Below are 17,731 nucleotides of genomic sequence, written 5' to 3'. Positions count from 1 at the left end.
ACTGCCGCTCGCTGCCGCTCGGCAGTGGGGCCGATATGACAGGCGAAGTACGACAATCGGCTGCGAGAAATAAGGTAATCAAGAGTACCTTTCCTTTTCAATACGAAAAGCTAAATTTTCATTTACAAATTTCGGAAATCTCACTGCTTCGCTACGGTGTTATCTACGATATTTGAGAAATTATCTGTGGATTCGTACGGTTGTGTTATTGCCAAAGTCGTTCTGGCACTTAACTTCGCTCTTTTTGCAAACAACCTCTTTAAATTTTGGATCATATGTTCGTTAACGTAATTTAAATTGCTGAGGGAGGCACCATAGCACAACAACACTGTAACACAAAAGGGGGAGGGTGGGGGTGAAAGTGGAAAGGTCCAATAGCACGCAGAGTTCCCGCCTATCACCCATCAAATCACTAACCACGCCCACCTCTGCTTAACTTCATTAATCGAAAGGGAGCCGGCCGTTGACGACAACTGAGTGAAACGTTCAGACTTGTAGCTCGATGTGCAGGTAATTTTGGAATCTGCCTGGCAGAGTCTCGCAGAAGACTGCATTTCCTGTTAGCGAAGAAAATGGAATGGCCTGTGGAGGGATCGAACCCATGACCGTGTTACTAGCACGACGCTATAGCCCACTGAGCTAACGGGCCACGCAACACTGTCGCATCAGCAGTCCAAAACCGCAAAACCATCTCCTCTTCCTTCAAAGCGGCCCCGCCATTCACGTGAGCATGTATCTCTTTTTCTTGACTTTCTCTCAACTTATACTTGGAACCCAGAGCAGCAACACCACGAAGACGAAAAACGGCCGTGACAGGTTTTCTCATCCCAGCCCAGAAAATTCACATTCCGGTACCGGGAATCGAAGCCGGGCCTCCTGGGTGAAAGCCAGGTATCCTAGCCACTAGACCATACCGGACATACCTCAAGTATCCACTACGTGTGTATGCGTCGAGAAATACTTCTCCTCCACGCAACTTCACGGCCGAATCTGGCGCCAACGCTGAACTCTGTCCGCCGCCACGATCCCGCTTACTCACTCCCAAAGCGCCCAAGTCATACTACACAAACATCGCTTTCAGTCTCGAGTGCAACTAGTAAAACTGTAATTAGTAATAACTGGAAACAAACACTCTCACGTTGACGCAAAGAAGCCTAGGTGGTAATAAACGGCAAATACGGCCTTACCTCGCAAAAGCTATGCTGTGCGTTTCACCGTCGTGGAGAGAAAATGAGATGGCTGAGGTGAGGATCGAACGTACGCCCTTAAGAAGAGGCCACGCGCTGCCCACTGCGCCAGGGAGGCACACAGGAATACTCGCCACCGCCAGCCTCACTAAGTAGTTCTAATTTCAGAATTCTTTTCCCACCATGCCGAACACGAAACGGTGGACTTCTCAGCGGAAGTCAATCCTGCGTCTAGTTACGGTGCCTCGCCCTGGAAGCAGCGTGGCAAAGCGTTCGGATGTGCTGGCGGGCAGGGCGCCTGCAGCAGATTCGCTTCGGCCTCTGGTGGCAGCAGGGGCGGCAACGGATCACGACACAGGAAGCCTGCAGCGCAGTGCGGTGGTGGTGTAACGGTCAGCATGGTTGCTTCCCAAGCAGTTGATCCGGGTTCGATTCCCGGCCACCGCAGGAGCATTGTCATTTTTGCGTAGCGCAATAGTGTGTGTTCAACACCATGCGATCCTCGAAATTGCCAAGTGTCGCGCACCAAGTAATATCTGCTCGTCTCTCGCCTCGTTCCAGCTACGTGGGCGGGTCCTTCAGTTGATTTCACTTCATCGTGTGTCGACTTGGCCCGACTTTGCTCGACTGCCGCTCGCTGCCGCTCGGCAGTGGGGCCGATATGACAGGCGAAGTACGACAATCGGCTGCGAGAAATAAGGTAATCAAGAGTACCTTTCCTTTTCAATACGAAAAGCTAAATTTTCATTTACAAATTTCGGAAATCTCACTGCTTCGCTACGGTGTTATCTACGATATTTGAGAAATTATCTGTGGATTCGTACGGTTGTGTTATTGCCAAAGTCGTTCTGGCACTTAACTTCGCTCTTTTTGCAAACAACCTCTTTAAATTTTGGATCATATGTTCGTTAACGTAATTTAAATTGCTGAGGGAGGCACCATAGCACAACAACACTGTAACACAAAAGGGGGAGGGTGGGGGTGAAAGTGGAAAGGTCCAATAGCACGCAGAGTTCCCGCCTATCACCCATCAAATCACTAACCACGCCCACCTCTGCTTAACTTCATTAATCGAAAGGGAGCCGGCCGTTGACGACAACTGAGTGAAACGTTCAGACTTGTAGCTCGATGTGCAGGTAATTTTGGAATCTGCCTGGCAGAGTCTCGCAGAAGACTGCATTTCCTGTTAGCGAAGAAAATGGAATGGCCTGTGGAGGGATCGAACCCATGACCGTGTTACTAGCACGACGCTATAGCCCACTGAGCTAACGGGCCACGCAACACTGTCGCATCAGCAGTCCAAAACCGCAAAACCATCTCCTCTTCCTTCAAAGCGGCCCCGCCATTCACGTGAGCATGTATCTCTTTTTCTTGACTTTCTCTCAACTTATACTTGGAACCCAGAGCAGCAACACCACGAAGACGAAAAACGGCCGTGACAGGTTTTCTCATCCCAGCCCAGAAAATTCACATTCCGGTACCGGGAATCGAAGCCGGGCCTCCTGGGTGAAAGCCAGGTATCCTAGCCACTAGACCATACCGGACATACCTCAAGTATCCACTACGTGTGTATGCGTCGAGAAATACTTCTCCTCCACGCAACTTCACGGCCGAATCTGGCGCCAACGCTGAACTCTGTCCGCCGCCACGATCCCGCTTACTCACTCCCAAAGCGCCCAAGTCATACTACACAAACATCGCTTTCAGTCTCGAGTGCAACTAGTAAAACTGTAATTAGTAATAACTGGAAACAAACACTCTCACGTTGACGCAAAGAAGCCTAGGTGGTAATAAACGGCAAATACGGCCTTACCTCGCAAAAGCTATGCTGTGCGTTTCACCGTCGTGGAGAGAAAATGAGATGGCTGAGGTGAGGATCGAACGTACGCCCTTAAGAAGAGGCCACGCGCTGCCCACTGCGCCAGGGAGGCACACAGGAATACTCGCCACCGCCAGCCTCACTAAGTAGTTCTAATTTCAGAATTCTTTTCCCACCATGCCGAACACGAAACGGTGGACTTCTCAGCGGAAGTCAATCCTGCGTCTAGTTACGGTGCCTCGCCCTGGAAGCAGCGTGGCAAAGCGTTCGGATGTGCTGGCGGGCAGGGCGCCTGCAGCAGATTCGCTTCGGCCTCTGGTGGCAGCAGGGGCGGCAACGGATCACGACACAGGAAGCCTGCAGCGCAGTGCGGTGGTGGTGTAACGGTCAGCATGGTTGCTTCCCAAGCAGTTGATCCGGGTTCGATTCCCGGCCACCGCAGGAGCATTGTCATTTTTGCGTAGCGCAATAGTGTGTGTTCAACACCATGCGATCCTCGAAATTGCCAAGTGTCGCGCACCAAGTAATATCTGCTCGTCTCTCGCCTCGTTCCAGCTACGTGGGCGGGTCCTTCAGTTGATTTCACTTCATCGTGTGTCGACTTGGCCCGACTTTGCTCGACTGCCGCTCGCTGCCGCTCGGCAGTGGGGCCGATATGACAGGCGAAGTACGACAATCGGCTGCGAGAAATAAGGTAATCAAGAGTACCTTTCCTTTTCAATACGAAAAGCTAAATTTTCATTTACAAATTTCGGAAATCTCACTGCTTCGCTACGGTGTTATCTACGATATTTGAGAAATTATCTGTGGATTCGTACGGTTGTGTTATTGCCAAAGTCGTTCTGGCACTTAACTTCGCTCTTTTTGCAAACAACCTCTTTAAATTTTGGATCATATGTTCGTTAACGTAATTTAAATTGCTGAGGGAGGCACCATAGCACAACAACACTGTAACACAAAAGGGGGAGGGTGGGGGTGAAAGTGGAAAGGTCCAATAGCACGCAGAGTTCCCGCCTATCACCCATCAAATCACTAACCACGCCCACCTCTGCTTAACTTCATTAATCGAAAGGGAGCCGGCCGTTGACGACAACTGAGTGAAACGTTCAGACTTGTAGCTCGATGTGCAGGTAATTTTGGAATCTGCCTGGCAGAGTCTCGCAGAAGACTGCATTTCCTGTTAGCGAAGAAAATGGAATGGCCTGTGGAGGGATCGAACCCATGACCGTGTTACTAGCACGACGCTATAGCCCACTGAGCTAACGGGCCACGCAACACTGTCGCATCAGCAGTCCAAAACCGCAAAACCATCTCCTCTTCCTTCAAAGCGGCCCCGCCATTCACGTGAGCATGTATCTCTTTTTCTTGACTTTCTCTCAACTTATACTTGGAACCCAGAGCAGCAACACCACGAAGACGAAAAACGGCCGTGACAGGTTTTCTCATCCCAGCCCAGAAAATTCACATTCCGGTACCGGGAATCGAAGCCGGGCCTCCTGGGTGAAAGCCAGGTATCCTAGCCACTAGACCATACCGGACATACCTCAAGTATCCACTACGTGTGTATGCGTCGAGAAATACTTCTCCTCCACGCAACTTCACGGCCGAATCTGGCGCCAACGCTGAACTCTGTCCGCCGCCACGATCCCGCTTACTCACTCCCAAAGCGCCCAAGTCATACTACACAAACATCGCTTTCAGTCTCGAGTGCAACTAGTAAAACTGTAATTAGTAATAACTGGAAACAAACACTCTCACGTTGACGCAAAGAAGCCTAGGTGGTAATAAACGGCAAATACGGCCTTACCTCGCAAAAGCTATGCTGTGCGTTTCACCGTCGTGGAGAGAAAATGAGATGGCTGAGGTGAGGATCGAACGTACGCCCTTAAGAAGAGGCCACGCGCTGCCCACTGCGCCAGGGAGGCACACAGGAATACTCGCCACCGCCAGCCTCACTAAGTAGTTCTAATTTCAGAATTCTTTTCCCACCATGCCGAACACGAAACGGTGGACTTCTCAGCGGAAGTCAATCCTGCGTCTAGTTACGGTGCCTCGCCCTGGAAGCAGCGTGGCAAAGCGTTCGGATGTGCTGGCGGGCAGGGCGCCTGCAGCAGATTCGCTTCGGCCTCTGGTGGCAGCAGGGGCGGCAACGGATCACGACACAGGAAGCCTGCAGCGCAGTGCGGTGGTGGTGTAACGGTCAGCATGGTTGCTTCCCAAGCAGTTGATCCGGGTTCGATTCCCGGCCACCGCAGGAGCATTGTCATTTTTGCGTAGCGCAATAGTGTGTGTTCAACACCATGCGATCCTCGAAATTGCCAAGTGTCGCGCACCAAGTAATATCTGCTCGTCTCTCGCCTCGTTCCAGCTACGTGGGCGGGTCCTTCAGTTGATTTCACTTCATCGTGTGTCGACTTGGCCCGACTTTGCTCGACTGCCGCTCGCTGCCGCTCGGCAGTGGGGCCGATATGACAGGCGAAGTACGACAATCGGCTGCGAGAAATAAGGTAATCAAGAGTACCTTTCCTTTTCAATACGAAAAGCTAAATTTTCATTTACAAATTTCGGAAATCTCACTGCTTCGCTACGGTGTTATCTACGATATTTGAGAAATTATCTGTGGATTCGTACGGTTGTGTTATTGCCAAAGTCGTTCTGGCACTTAACTTCGCTCTTTTTGCAAACAACCTCTTTAAATTTTGGATCATATGTTCGTTAACGTAATTTAAATTGCTGAGGGAGGCACCATAGCACAACAACACTGTAACACAAAAGGGGGAGGGTGGGGGTGAAAGTGGAAAGGTCCAATAGCACGCAGAGTTCCCGCCTATCACCCATCAAATCACTAACCACGCCCACCTCTGCTTAACTTCATTAATCGAAAGGGAGCCGGCCGTTGACGACAACTGAGTGAAACGTTCAGACTTGTAGCTCGATGTGCAGGTAATTTTGGAATCTGCCTGGCAGAGTCTCGCAGAAGACTGCATTTCCTGTTAGCGAAGAAAATGGAATGGCCTGTGGAGGGATCGAACCCATGACCGTGTTACTAGCACGACGCTATAGCCCACTGAGCTAACGGGCCACGCAACACTGTCGCATCAGCAGTCCAAAACCGCAAAACCATCTCCTCTTCCTTCAAAGCGGCCCCGCCATTCACGTGAGCATGTATCTCTTTTTCTTGACTTTCTCTCAACTTATACTTGGAACCCAGAGCAGCAACACCACGAAGACGAAAAACGGCCGTGACAGGTTTTCTCATCCCAGCCCAGAAAATTCACATTCCGGTACCGGGAATCGAAGCCGGGCCTCCTGGGTGAAAGCCAGGTATCCTAGCCACTAGACCATACCGGACATACCTCAAGTATCCACTACGTGTGTATGCGTCGAGAAATACTTCTCCTCCACGCAACTTCACGGCCGAATCTGGCGCCAACGCTGAACTCTGTCCGCCGCCACGATCCCGCTTACTCACTCCCAAAGCGCCCAAGTCATACTACACAAACATCGCTTTCAGTCTCGAGTGCAACTAGTAAAACTGTAATTAGTAATAACTGGAAACAAACACTCTCACGTTGACGCAAAGAAGCCTAGGTGGTAATAAACGGCAAATACGGCCTTACCTCGCAAAAGCTATGCTGTGCGTTTCACCGTCGTGGAGAGAAAATGAGATGGCTGAGGTGAGGATCGAACGTACGCCCTTAAGAAGAGGCCACGCGCTGCCCACTGCGCCAGGGAGGCACACAGGAATACTCGCCACCGCCAGCCTCACTAAGTAGTTCTAATTTCAGAATTCTTTTCCCACCATGCCGAACACGAAACGGTGGACTTCTCAGCGGAAGTCAATCCTGCGTCTAGTTACGGTGCCTCGCCCTGGAAGCAGCGTGGCAAAGCGTTCGGATGTGCTGGCGGGCAGGGCGCCTGCAGCAGATTCGCTTCGGCCTCTGGTGGCAGCAGGGGCGGCAACGGATCACGACACAGGAAGCCTGCAGCGCAGTGCGGTGGTGGTGTAACGGTCAGCATGGTTGCTTCCCAAGCAGTTGATCCGGGTTCGATTCCCGGCCACCGCAGGAGCATTGTCATTTTTGCGTAGCGCAATAGTGTGTGTTCAACACCATGCGATCCTCGAAATTGCCAAGTGTCGCGCACCAAGTAATATCTGCTCGTCTCTCGCCTCGTTCCAGCTACGTGGGCGGGTCCTTCAGTTGATTTCACTTCATCGTGTGTCGACTTGGCCCGACTTTGCTCGACTGCCGCTCGCTGCCGCTCGGCAGTGGGGCCGATATGACAGGCGAAGTACGACAATCGGCTGCGAGAAATAAGGTAATCAAGAGTACCTTTCCTTTTCAATACGAAAAGCTAAATTTTCATTTACAAATTTCGGAAATCTCACTGCTTCGCTACGGTGTTATCTACGATATTTGAGAAATTATCTGTGGATTCGTACGGTTGTGTTATTGCCAAAGTCGTTCTGGCACTTAACTTCGCTCTTTTTGCAAACAACCTCTTTAAATTTTGGATCATATGTTCGTTAACGTAATTTAAATTGCTGAGGGAGGCACCATAGCACAACAACACTGTAACACAAAAGGGGGAGGGTGGGGGTGAAAGTGGAAAGGTCCAATAGCACGCAGAGTTCCCGCCTATCACCCATCAAATCACTAACCACGCCCACCTCTGCTTAACTTCATTAATCGAAAGGGAGCCGGCCGTTGACGACAACTGAGTGAAACGTTCAGACTTGTAGCTCGATGTGCAGGTAATTTTGGAATCTGCCTGGCAGAGTCTCGCAGAAGACTGCATTTCCTGTTAGCGAAGAAAATGGAATGGCCTGTGGAGGGATCGAACCCATGACCGTGTTACTAGCACGACGCTATAGCCCACTGAGCTAACGGGCCACGCAACACTGTCGCATCAGCAGTCCAAAACCGCAAAACCATCTCCTCTTCCTTCAAAGCGGCCCCGCCATTCACGTGAGCATGTATCTCTTTTTCTTGACTTTCTCTCAACTTATACTTGGAACCCAGAGCAGCAACACCACGAAGACGAAAAACGGCCGTGACAGGTTTTCTCATCCCAGCCCAGAAAATTCACATTCCGGTACCGGGAATCGAAGCCGGGCCTCCTGGGTGAAAGCCAGGTATCCTAGCCACTAGACCATACCGGACATACCTCAAGTATCCACTACGTGTGTATGCGTCGAGAAATACTTCTCCTCCACGCAACTTCACGGCCGAATCTGGCGCCAACGCTGAACTCTGTCCGCCGCCACGATCCCGCTTACTCACTCCCAAAGCGCCCAAGTCATACTACACAAACATCGCTTTCAGTCTCGAGTGCAACTAGTAAAACTGTAATTAGTAATAACTGGAAACAAACACTCTCACGTTGACGCAAAGAAGCCTAGGTGGTAATAAACGGCAAATACGGCCTTACCTCGCAAAAGCTATGCTGTGCGTTTCACCGTCGTGGAGAGAAAATGAGATGGCTGAGGTGAGGATCGAACGTACGCCCTTAAGAAGAGGCCACGCGCTGCCCACTGCGCCAGGGAGGCACACAGGAATACTCGCCACCGCCAGCCTCACTAAGTAGTTCTAATTTCAGAATTCTTTTCCCACCATGCCGAACACGAAACGGTGGACTTCTCAGCGGAAGTCAATCCTGCGTCTAGTTACGGTGCCTCGCCCTGGAAGCAGCGTGGCAAAGCGTTCGGATGTGCTGGCGGGCAGGGCGCCTGCAGCAGATTCGCTTCGGCCTCTGGTGGCAGCAGGGGCGGCAACGGATCACGACACAGGAAGCCTGCAGCGCAGTGCGGTGGTGGTGTAACGGTCAGCATGGTTGCTTCCCAAGCAGTTGATCCGGGTTCGATTCCCGGCCACCGCAGGAGCATTGTCATTTTTGCGTAGCGCAATAGTGTGTGTTCAACACCATGCGATCCTCGAAATTGCCAAGTGTCGCGCACCAAGTAATATCTGCTCGTCTCTCGCCTCGTTCCAGCTACGTGGGCGGGTCCTTCAGTTGATTTCACTTCATCGTGTGTCGACTTGGCCCGACTTTGCTCGACTGCCGCTCGCTGCCGCTCGGCAGTGGGGCCGATATGACAGGCGAAGTACGACAATCGGCTGCGAGAAATAAGGTAATCAAGAGTACCTTTCCTTTTCAATACGAAAAGCTAAATTTTCATTTACAAATTTCGGAAATCTCACTGCTTCGCTACGGTGTTATCTACGATATTTGAGAAATTATCTGTGGATTCGTACGGTTGTGTTATTGCCAAAGTCGTTCTGGCACTTAACTTCGCTCTTTTTGCAAACAACCTCTTTAAATTTTGGATCATATGTTCGTTAACGTAATTTAAATTGCTGAGGGAGGCACCATAGCACAACAACACTGTAACACAAAAGGGGGAGGGTGGGGGTGAAAGTGGAAAGGTCCAATAGCACGCAGAGTTCCCGCCTATCACCCATCAAATCACTAACCACGCCCACCTCTGCTTAACTTCATTAATCGAAAGGGAGCCGGCCGTTGACGACAACTGAGTGAAACGTTCAGACTTGTAGCTCGATGTGCAGGTAATTTTGGAATCTGCCTGGCAGAGTCTCGCAGAAGACTGCATTTCCTGTTAGCGAAGAAAATGGAATGGCCTGTGGAGGGATCGAACCCATGACCGTGTTACTAGCACGACGCTATAGCCCACTGAGCTAACGGGCCACGCAACACTGTCGCATCAGCAGTCCAAAACCGCAAAACCATCTCCTCTTCCTTCAAAGCGGCCCCGCCATTCACGTGAGCATGTATCTCTTTTTCTTGACTTTCTCTCAACTTATACTTGGAACCCAGAGCAGCAACACCACGAAGACGAAAAACGGCCGTGACAGGTTTTCTCATCCCAGCCCAGAAAATTCACATTCCGGTACCGGGAATCGAAGCCGGGCCTCCTGGGTGAAAGCCAGGTATCCTAGCCACTAGACCATACCGGACATACCTCAAGTATCCACTACGTGTGTATGCGTCGAGAAATACTTCTCCTCCACGCAACTTCACGGCCGAATCTGGCGCCAACGCTGAACTCTGTCCGCCGCCACGATCCCGCTTACTCACTCCCAAAGCGCCCAAGTCATACTACACAAACATCGCTTTCAGTCTCGAGTGCAACTAGTAAAACTGTAATTAGTAATAACTGGAAACAAACACTCTCACGTTGACGCAAAGAAGCCTAGGTGGTAATAAACGGCAAATACGGCCTTACCTCGCAAAAGCTATGCTGTGCGTTTCACCGTCGTGGAGAGAAAATGAGATGGCTGAGGTGAGGATCGAACGTACGCCCTTAAGAAGAGGCCACGCGCTGCCCACTGCGCCAGGGAGGCACACAGGAATACTCGCCACCGCCAGCCTCACTAAGTAGTTCTAATTTCAGAATTCTTTTCCCACCATGCCGAACACGAAACGGTGGACTTCTCAGCGGAAGTCAATCCTGCGTCTAGTTACGGTGCCTCGCCCTGGAAGCAGCGTGGCAAAGCGTTCGGATGTGCTGGCGGGCAGGGCGCCTGCAGCAGATTCGCTTCGGCCTCTGGTGGCAGCAGGGGCGGCAACGGATCACGACACAGGAAGCCTGCAGCGCAGTGCGGTGGTGGTGTAACGGTCAGCATGGTTGCTTCCCAAGCAGTTGATCCGGGTTCGATTCCCGGCCACCGCAGGAGCATTGTCATTTTTGCGTAGCGCAATAGTGTGTGTTCAACACCATGCGATCCTCGAAATTGCCAAGTGTCGCGCACCAAGTAATATCTGCTCGTCTCTCGCCTCGTTCCAGCTACGTGGGCGGGTCCTTCAGTTGATTTCACTTCATCGTGTGTCGACTTGGCCCGACTTTGCTCGACTGCCGCTCGCTGCCGCTCGGCAGTGGGGCCGATATGACAGGCGAAGTACGACAATCGGCTGCGAGAAATAAGGTAATCAAGAGTACCTTTCCTTTTCAATACGAAAAGCTAAATTTTCATTTACAAATTTCGGAAATCTCACTGCTTCGCTACGGTGTTATCTACGATATTTGAGAAATTATCTGTGGATTCGTACGGTTGTGTTATTGCCAAAGTCGTTCTGGCACTTAACTTCGCTCTTTTTGCAAACAACCTCTTTAAATTTTGGATCATATGTTCGTTAACGTAATTTAAATTGCTGAGGGAGGCACCATAGCACAACAACACTGTAACACAAAAGGGGGAGGGTGGGGGTGAAAGTGGAAAGGTCCAATAGCACGCAGAGTTCCCGCCTATCACCCATCAAATCACTAACCACGCCCACCTCTGCTTAACTTCATTAATCGAAAGGGAGCCGGCCGTTGACGACAACTGAGTGAAACGTTCAGACTTGTAGCTCGATGTGCAGGTAATTTTGGAATCTGCCTGGCAGAGTCTCGCAGAAGACTGCATTTCCTGTTAGCGAAGAAAATGGAATGGCCTGTGGAGGGATCGAACCCATGACCGTGTTACTAGCACGACGCTATAGCCCACTGAGCTAACGGGCCACGCAACACTGTCGCATCAGCAGTCCAAAACCGCAAAACCATCTCCTCTTCCTTCAAAGCGGCCCCGCCATTCACGTGAGCATGTATCTCTTTTTCTTGACTTTCTCTCAACTTATACTTGGAACCCAGAGCAGCAACACCACGAAGACGAAAAACGGCCGTGACAGGTTTTCTCATCCCAGCCCAGAAAATTCACATTCCGGTACCGGGAATCGAAGCCGGGCCTCCTGGGTGAAAGCCAGGTATCCTAGCCACTAGACCATACCGGACATACCTCAAGTATCCACTACGTGTGTATGCGTCGAGAAATACTTCTCCTCCACGCAACTTCACGGCCGAATCTGGCGCCAACGCTGAACTCTGTCCGCCGCCACGATCCCGCTTACTCACTCCCAAAGCGCCCAAGTCATACTACACAAACATCGCTTTCAGTCTCGAGTGCAACTAGTAAAACTGTAATTAGTAATAACTGGAAACAAACACTCTCACGTTGACGCAAAGAAGCCTAGGTGGTAATAAACGGCAAATACGGCCTTACCTCGCAAAAGCTATGCTGTGCGTTTCACCGTCGTGGAGAGAAAATGAGATGGCTGAGGTGAGGATCGAACGTACGCCCTTAAGAAGAGGCCACGCGCTGCCCACTGCGCCAGGGAGGCACACAGGAATACTCGCCACCGCCAGCCTCACTAAGTAGTTCTAATTTCAGAATTCTTTTCCCACCATGCCGAACACGAAACGGTGGACTTCTCAGCGGAAGTCAATCCTGCGTCTAGTTACGGTGCCTCGCCCTGGAAGCAGCGTGGCAAAGCGTTCGGATGTGCTGGCGGGCAGGGCGCCTGCAGCAGATTCGCTTCGGCCTCTGGTGGCAGCAGGGGCGGCAACGGATCACGACACAGGAAGCCTGCAGCGCAGTGCGGTGGTGGTGTAACGGTCAGCATGGTTGCTTCCCAAGCAGTTGATCCGGGTTCGATTCCCGGCCACCGCAGGAGCATTGTCATTTTTGCGTAGCGCAATAGTGTGTGTTCAACACCATGCGATCCTCGAAATTGCCAAGTGTCGCGCACCAAGTAATATCTGCTCGTCTCTCGCCTCGTTCCAGCTACGTGGGCGGGTCCTTCAGTTGATTTCACTTCATCGTGTGTCGACTTGGCCCGACTTTGCTCGACTGCCGCTCGCTGCCGCTCGGCAGTGGGGCCGATATGACAGGCGAAGTACGACAATCGGCTGCGAGAAATAAGGTAATCAAGAGTACCTTTCCTTTTCAATACGAAAAGCTAAATTTTCATTTACAAATTTCGGAAATCTCACTGCTTCGCTACGGTGTTATCTACGATATTTGAGAAATTATCTGTGGATTCGTACGGTTGTGTTATTGCCAAAGTCGTTCTGGCACTTAACTTCGCTCTTTTTGCAAACAACCTCTTTAAATTTTGGATCATATGTTCGTTAACGTAATTTAAATTGCTGAGGGAGGCACCATAGCACAACAACACCGTAACACAAAAGGGGGAGGGTGGGGGTGAAAGTGGAAAGGTCCAATAGCACGCAGAGTTCCCGCCTATCACCCATCAAATCACTAACCACGCCCACCTCTGCTTAACTTCATTAATCGAAAGGGAGCCGGCCGTTGACGACAACTGAGTGAAACGTTCAGACTTGTAGCTCGATGTGCAGGTAATTTTGGAATCTGCCTGGCAGAGTCTCGCAGAAGACTGCATTTCCTGTTAGCGAAGAAAATGGAATGGCCTGTGGAGGGATCGAACCCATGACCGTGTTACTAGCACGACGCTATAGCCCACTGAGCTAACGGGCCACGCAACACTGTCGCATCAGCAGTCCAAAACCGCAAAACCATCTCCTCTTCCTTCAAAGCGGCCCCGCCATTCACGTGAGCATGTATCTCTTTTTCTTGACTTTCTCTCAACTTATACTTGGAACCCAGAGCAGCAACACCACGAAGACGAAAAACGGCCGTGACAGGTTTTCTCATCCCAGCCCAGAAAATTCACATTCCGGTACCGGGAATCGAAGCCGGGCCTCCTGGGTGAAAGCCAGGTATCCTAGCCACTAGACCATACCGGACATACCTCAAGTATCCACTACGTGTGTATGCGTCGAGAAATACTTCTCCTCCACGCAACTTCACGGCCGAATCTGGCGCCAACGCTGAACTCTGTCCGCCGCCACGATCCCGCTTACTCACTCCCAAAGCGCCCAAGTCATACTACACAAACATCGCTTTCAGTCTCGAGTGCAACTAGTAAAACTGTAATTAGTAATAACTGGAAACAAACACTCTCACGTTGACGCAAAGAAGCCTAGGTGGTAATAAACGGCAAATACGGCCTTACCTCGCAAAAGCTATGCTGTGCGTTTCACCGTCGTGGAGAGAAAATGAGATGGCTGAGGTGAGGATCGAACGTACGCCCTTAAGAAGAGGCCACGCGCTGCCCACTGCGCCAGGGAGGCACACAGGAATACTCGCCACCGCCAGCCTCACTAAGTAGTTCTAATTTCAGAATTCTTTTCCCACCATGCCGAACACGAAACGGTGGACTTCTCAGCGGAAGTCAATCCTGCGTCTAGTTACGGTGCCTCGCCCTGGAAGCAGCGTGGCAAAGCGTTCGGATGTGCTGGCGGGCAGGGCGCCTGCAGCAGATTCGCTTCGGCCTCTGGTGGCAGCAGGGGCGGCAACGGATCACGACACAGGAAGCCTGCAGCGCAGTGCGGTGGTGGTGTAACGGTCAGCATGGTTGCTTCCCAAGCAGTTGATCCGGGTTCGATTCCCGGCCACCGCAGGAGCATTGTCATTTTTGCGTAGCGCAATAGTGTGTGTTCAACACCATGCGATCCTCGAAATTGCCAAGTGTCGCGCACCAAGTAATATCTGCTCGTCTCTCGCCTCGTTCCAGCTACGTGGGCGGGTCCTTCAGTTGATTTCACTTCATCGTGTGTCGACTTGGCCCGACTTTGCTCGACTGCCGCTCGCTGCCGCTCGGCAGTGGGGCCGATATGACAGGCGAAGTACGACAATCGGCTGCGAGAAATAAGGTAATCAAGAGTACCTTTCCTTTTCAATACGAAAAGCTAAATTTTCATTTACAAATTTCGGAAATCTCACTGCTTCGCTACGGTGTTATCTACGATATTTGAGAAATTATCTGTGGATTCGTACGGTTGTGTTATTGCCAAAGTCGTTCTGGCACTTAACTTCGCTCTTTTTGCAAACAACCTCTTTAAATTTTGGATCATATGTTCGTTAACGTAATTTAAATTGCTGAGGGAGGCACCATAGCACAACAACACCGTAACACAAAAGGGGGAGGGTGGGGGTGAAAGTGGAAAGGTCCAATAGCACGCAGAGTTCCCGCCTATCACCCATCAAATCACTAACCACGCCCACCTCTGCTTAACTTCATTAATCGAAAGGGAGCCGGCCGTTGACGACAACTGAGTGAAACGTTCAGACTTGTAGCTCGATGTGCAGGTAATTTTGGAATCTGCCTGGCAGAGTCTCGCAGAAGACTGCATTTCCTGTTAGCGAAGAAAATGGAATGGCCTGTGGAGGGATCGAACCCATGACCGTGTTACTAGCACGACGCTATAGCCCACTGAGCTAACGGGCCACGCAACACTGTCGCATCAGCAGTCCAAAACCGCAAAACCATCTCCTCTTCCTTCAAAGCGGCCCCGCCATTCACGTGAGCATGTATCTCTTTTTCTTGACTTTCTCTCAACTTATACTTGGAACCCAGAGCAGCAACACCACGAAGACGAAAAACGGCCGTGACAGGTTTTCTCATCCCAGCCCAGAAAATTCACATTCCGGTACCGGGAATCGAAGCCGGGCCTCCTGGGTGAAAGCCAGGTATCCTAGCCACTAGACCATACCGGACATACCTCAAGTATCCACTACGTGTGTATGCGTCGAGAAATACTTCTCCTCCACGCAACTTCACGGCCGAATCTGGCGCCAACGCTGAACTCTGTCCGCCGCCACGATCCCGCTTACTCACTCCCAAAGCGCCCAAGTCATACTACACAAACATCGCTTTCAGTCTCGAGTGCAACTAGTAAAACTGTAATTAGTAATAACTGGAAACAAACACTCTCACGTTGACGCAAAGAAGCCTAGGTGGTAATAAACGGCAAATACGGCCTTACCTCGCAAAAGCTATGCTGTGCGTTTCACCGTCGTGGAGAGAAAATGAGATGGCTGAGGTGAGGATCGAACGTACGCCCTTAAGAAGAGGCCACGCGCTGCCCACTGCGCCAGGGAGGCACACAGGAATACTCGCCACCGCCAGCCTCACTAAGTAGTTCTAATTTCAGAATTCTTTTCCCACCATGCCGAACACGAAACGGTGGACTTCTCAGCGGAAGTCAATCCTGCGTCTAGTTACGGTGCCTCGCCCTGGAAGCAGCGTGGCAAAGCGTTCGGATGTGCTGGCGGGCAGGGCGCCTGCAGCAGATTCGCTTCGGCCTCTGGTGGCAGCAGGGGCGGCAACGGATCACGACACAGGAAGCCTGCAGCGCAGTGCGGTGGTGGTGTAACGGTCAGCATGGTTGCTTCCCAAGCAGTTGATCCGGGTTCGATTCCCGGCCACCGCAGGAGCATTGTCATTTTTGCGTAGCGCAATAGTGTGTGTTCAACACCATGCGATCCTCGAAATTGCCAAGTGTCGCGCACCAAGTAATATCTGCTCGTCTCTCGCCTCGTTCCAGCTACGTGGGCGGGTCCTTCAGTTGATTTCACTTCATCGTGTGTCGACTTGGCCCGACTTTGCTCGACTGCCGCTCGCTGCCGCTCGGCAGTGGGGCCGATATGACAGGCGAAGTACGACAATCGGCTGCGAGAAATAAGGTAATCAAGAGTACCTTTCCTTTTCAATACGAAAAGCTAAATTTTCATTTACAAATTTCGGAAATCTCACTGCTTCGCTATGGTGTTATCTACGATATTTGAGAAATTATCTGTGGATTCGTACGGTTGTGTTATTGCCAAAGTCGTTCTGGCACTTAACTTTCGCTCTTTTTGCAAACAACCTCTTTAAATTTTGGATCATATGTTCGTTAACGTAATTTAAATTGCTGAGGGAGGCACCATAGCACAACAACACTGTAACACAAAAGGGGGAGGGTGGGGGTGAAAGTGGAAAGGTCCAATAGCACGCAGAGTTCCCGCCTATCACCCATCAAATCACTAACCACGCCCACCTCTGCTTAACTTCATTAATCGAAAGGGAGCCGGCCGTTGACGACAACTGAGTGAAACGTTCAGACTTGTAGCTCGATGTGCAGGTAATTTTGGAATCTGCCTGGCAGAGTCTCGCAGAAGACTGCATTTCCTGTTAGCGAAGAAAATGGAATGGCCTGTGGAGGGATCGAACCCATGACCGTGTTACTAGCACGACGCTATAGCCCACTGAGCTAACGGGCCACGCAACACTGTCGCATCAGCAGTCCAAAACCGCAAAACCATCTCCTCTTCCTTCAAAGCGGCCCCGCCATTCACGTGAGCATGTATCTCTTTTTCTTGACTTTCTCTCAACTTATACTTGGAACCCAGAGCAGCAACACCACGAAGACGAAAAACGGCCGTGACAGGTTTTCTCATCCCAGCCCAGAAAATTCACATTCCGGTACCGGGAATCGAAGCCGGGCCTCCTGGGTGAAAGCCAGGTATCCTAGCCACTAGACCATACCGGACATACCTCAAGTATCCACTACGTGTGTATGCGTCGAGAAATACTTCTCCTCCACGCAACTTCACGGCCGAATCTGGCGCCAACGCTGAACTCTGTCCGCCGCCACGATCCCGCTTACTCACTCCCAAAGCGCCCAAGTCATACTACACAAACATCGCTTTCAGTCTCGAGTGCAACTAGTAAAACTGTAATTAGTAATAACTGGAAACAAACACTCTCACGTTGACGCAAAGAAGCCTAGGTGGTAATAAACGGCAAATACGGCCTTACCTCGCAAAAGCTATGCTGTGCGTTTCACCGTCGTGGAGAGAAAATGAGATGGCTGAGGTGAGGATCGAACGTACGCCCTTAAGAAGAGGCCACGCGCTGCCCACTGCGCCAGGGAGGCACACAGGAATACTCGCCACCGCCAGCCTCACTAAGTAGTTCTAATTTCAGAATTCTTTTCCCACCATGCCGAACACGAAACGGTGGACTTCTCAGCGGAAGTCAATCC

At 51.1% G+C, this 17,731-nt stretch overlaps 19 non-coding genes across 19 annotated transcripts; 9 read left to right on the top strand and 10 right to left on the bottom strand.

Moving 5' to 3' along the window:
* Positions 1–846: 846 nt before the first annotated feature.
* Trnae-uuc (transfer RNA glutamic acid (anticodon UUC)) lies at positions 847–918 on the bottom strand. The gene has a single exon. It is a non-coding gene; the product is annotated as a tRNA-Glu (tRNA).
* Positions 919–1,562: 644 nt separating this feature from the next.
* Trnag-ccc (transfer RNA glycine (anticodon CCC)) lies at positions 1,563–1,634 on the top strand. Its single transcript has one exon. It is a non-coding gene; the product is annotated as a tRNA-Gly (tRNA).
* Positions 1,635–2,659: 1,025 nt separating this feature from the next.
* Trnae-uuc (transfer RNA glutamic acid (anticodon UUC)) lies at positions 2,660–2,731 on the bottom strand. Its single transcript has one exon. It is a non-coding gene; the product is annotated as a tRNA-Glu (tRNA).
* Positions 2,732–3,375: 644 nt separating this feature from the next.
* On the top strand, positions 3,376–3,447 carry Trnag-ccc (transfer RNA glycine (anticodon CCC)). The gene has a single exon. It is a non-coding gene; the product is annotated as a tRNA-Gly (tRNA).
* A 1,025-nt stretch (positions 3,448–4,472) lies between these two features.
* Positions 4,473–4,544, bottom strand: Trnae-uuc (transfer RNA glutamic acid (anticodon UUC)). Its single transcript has one exon. It is a non-coding gene; the product is annotated as a tRNA-Glu (tRNA).
* A 644-nt stretch (positions 4,545–5,188) lies between these two features.
* On the top strand, positions 5,189–5,260 carry Trnag-ccc (transfer RNA glycine (anticodon CCC)). The gene has a single exon. It is a non-coding gene; the product is annotated as a tRNA-Gly (tRNA).
* Positions 5,261–6,285: 1,025 nt separating this feature from the next.
* Trnae-uuc (transfer RNA glutamic acid (anticodon UUC)) lies at positions 6,286–6,357 on the bottom strand. The gene has a single exon. It is a non-coding gene; the product is annotated as a tRNA-Glu (tRNA).
* A 644-nt stretch (positions 6,358–7,001) lies between these two features.
* On the top strand, positions 7,002–7,073 carry Trnag-ccc (transfer RNA glycine (anticodon CCC)). Its single transcript has one exon. It is a non-coding gene; the product is annotated as a tRNA-Gly (tRNA).
* Positions 7,074–8,098: 1,025 nt separating this feature from the next.
* Positions 8,099–8,170, bottom strand: Trnae-uuc (transfer RNA glutamic acid (anticodon UUC)). Its single transcript has one exon. It is a non-coding gene; the product is annotated as a tRNA-Glu (tRNA).
* A 644-nt stretch (positions 8,171–8,814) lies between these two features.
* Trnag-ccc (transfer RNA glycine (anticodon CCC)) lies at positions 8,815–8,886 on the top strand. The gene has a single exon. It is a non-coding gene; the product is annotated as a tRNA-Gly (tRNA).
* A 1,025-nt stretch (positions 8,887–9,911) lies between these two features.
* Positions 9,912–9,983, bottom strand: Trnae-uuc (transfer RNA glutamic acid (anticodon UUC)). Its single transcript has one exon. It is a non-coding gene; the product is annotated as a tRNA-Glu (tRNA).
* A 644-nt stretch (positions 9,984–10,627) lies between these two features.
* On the top strand, positions 10,628–10,699 carry Trnag-ccc (transfer RNA glycine (anticodon CCC)). Its single transcript has one exon. It is a non-coding gene; the product is annotated as a tRNA-Gly (tRNA).
* Positions 10,700–11,724: 1,025 nt separating this feature from the next.
* On the bottom strand, positions 11,725–11,796 carry Trnae-uuc (transfer RNA glutamic acid (anticodon UUC)). The gene has a single exon. It is a non-coding gene; the product is annotated as a tRNA-Glu (tRNA).
* Positions 11,797–12,440: 644 nt separating this feature from the next.
* Positions 12,441–12,512, top strand: Trnag-ccc (transfer RNA glycine (anticodon CCC)). The gene has a single exon. It is a non-coding gene; the product is annotated as a tRNA-Gly (tRNA).
* A 1,025-nt stretch (positions 12,513–13,537) lies between these two features.
* Trnae-uuc (transfer RNA glutamic acid (anticodon UUC)) lies at positions 13,538–13,609 on the bottom strand. Its single transcript has one exon. It is a non-coding gene; the product is annotated as a tRNA-Glu (tRNA).
* A 644-nt stretch (positions 13,610–14,253) lies between these two features.
* Positions 14,254–14,325, top strand: Trnag-ccc (transfer RNA glycine (anticodon CCC)). The gene has a single exon. It is a non-coding gene; the product is annotated as a tRNA-Gly (tRNA).
* Positions 14,326–15,350: 1,025 nt separating this feature from the next.
* Trnae-uuc (transfer RNA glutamic acid (anticodon UUC)) lies at positions 15,351–15,422 on the bottom strand. The gene has a single exon. It is a non-coding gene; the product is annotated as a tRNA-Glu (tRNA).
* A 644-nt stretch (positions 15,423–16,066) lies between these two features.
* Trnag-ccc (transfer RNA glycine (anticodon CCC)) lies at positions 16,067–16,138 on the top strand. Its single transcript has one exon. It is a non-coding gene; the product is annotated as a tRNA-Gly (tRNA).
* Positions 16,139–17,164: 1,026 nt separating this feature from the next.
* Trnae-uuc (transfer RNA glutamic acid (anticodon UUC)) lies at positions 17,165–17,236 on the bottom strand. The gene has a single exon. It is a non-coding gene; the product is annotated as a tRNA-Glu (tRNA).
* Positions 17,237–17,731: the final 495 nt, after the last annotated feature.

This window comes from Schistocerca nitens, chromosome 9 (assembly GCF_023898315.1).
Source record: "Schistocerca nitens isolate TAMUIC-IGC-003100 chromosome 9, iqSchNite1.1, whole genome shotgun sequence".
NCBI lineage: Eukaryota > Metazoa > Arthropoda > Insecta > Orthoptera > Acrididae > Schistocerca > Schistocerca nitens.
The sequence above is the reverse complement of the archived record's forward strand: the minus strand, read 5'-3'. Positions and strand labels throughout refer to the sequence as shown.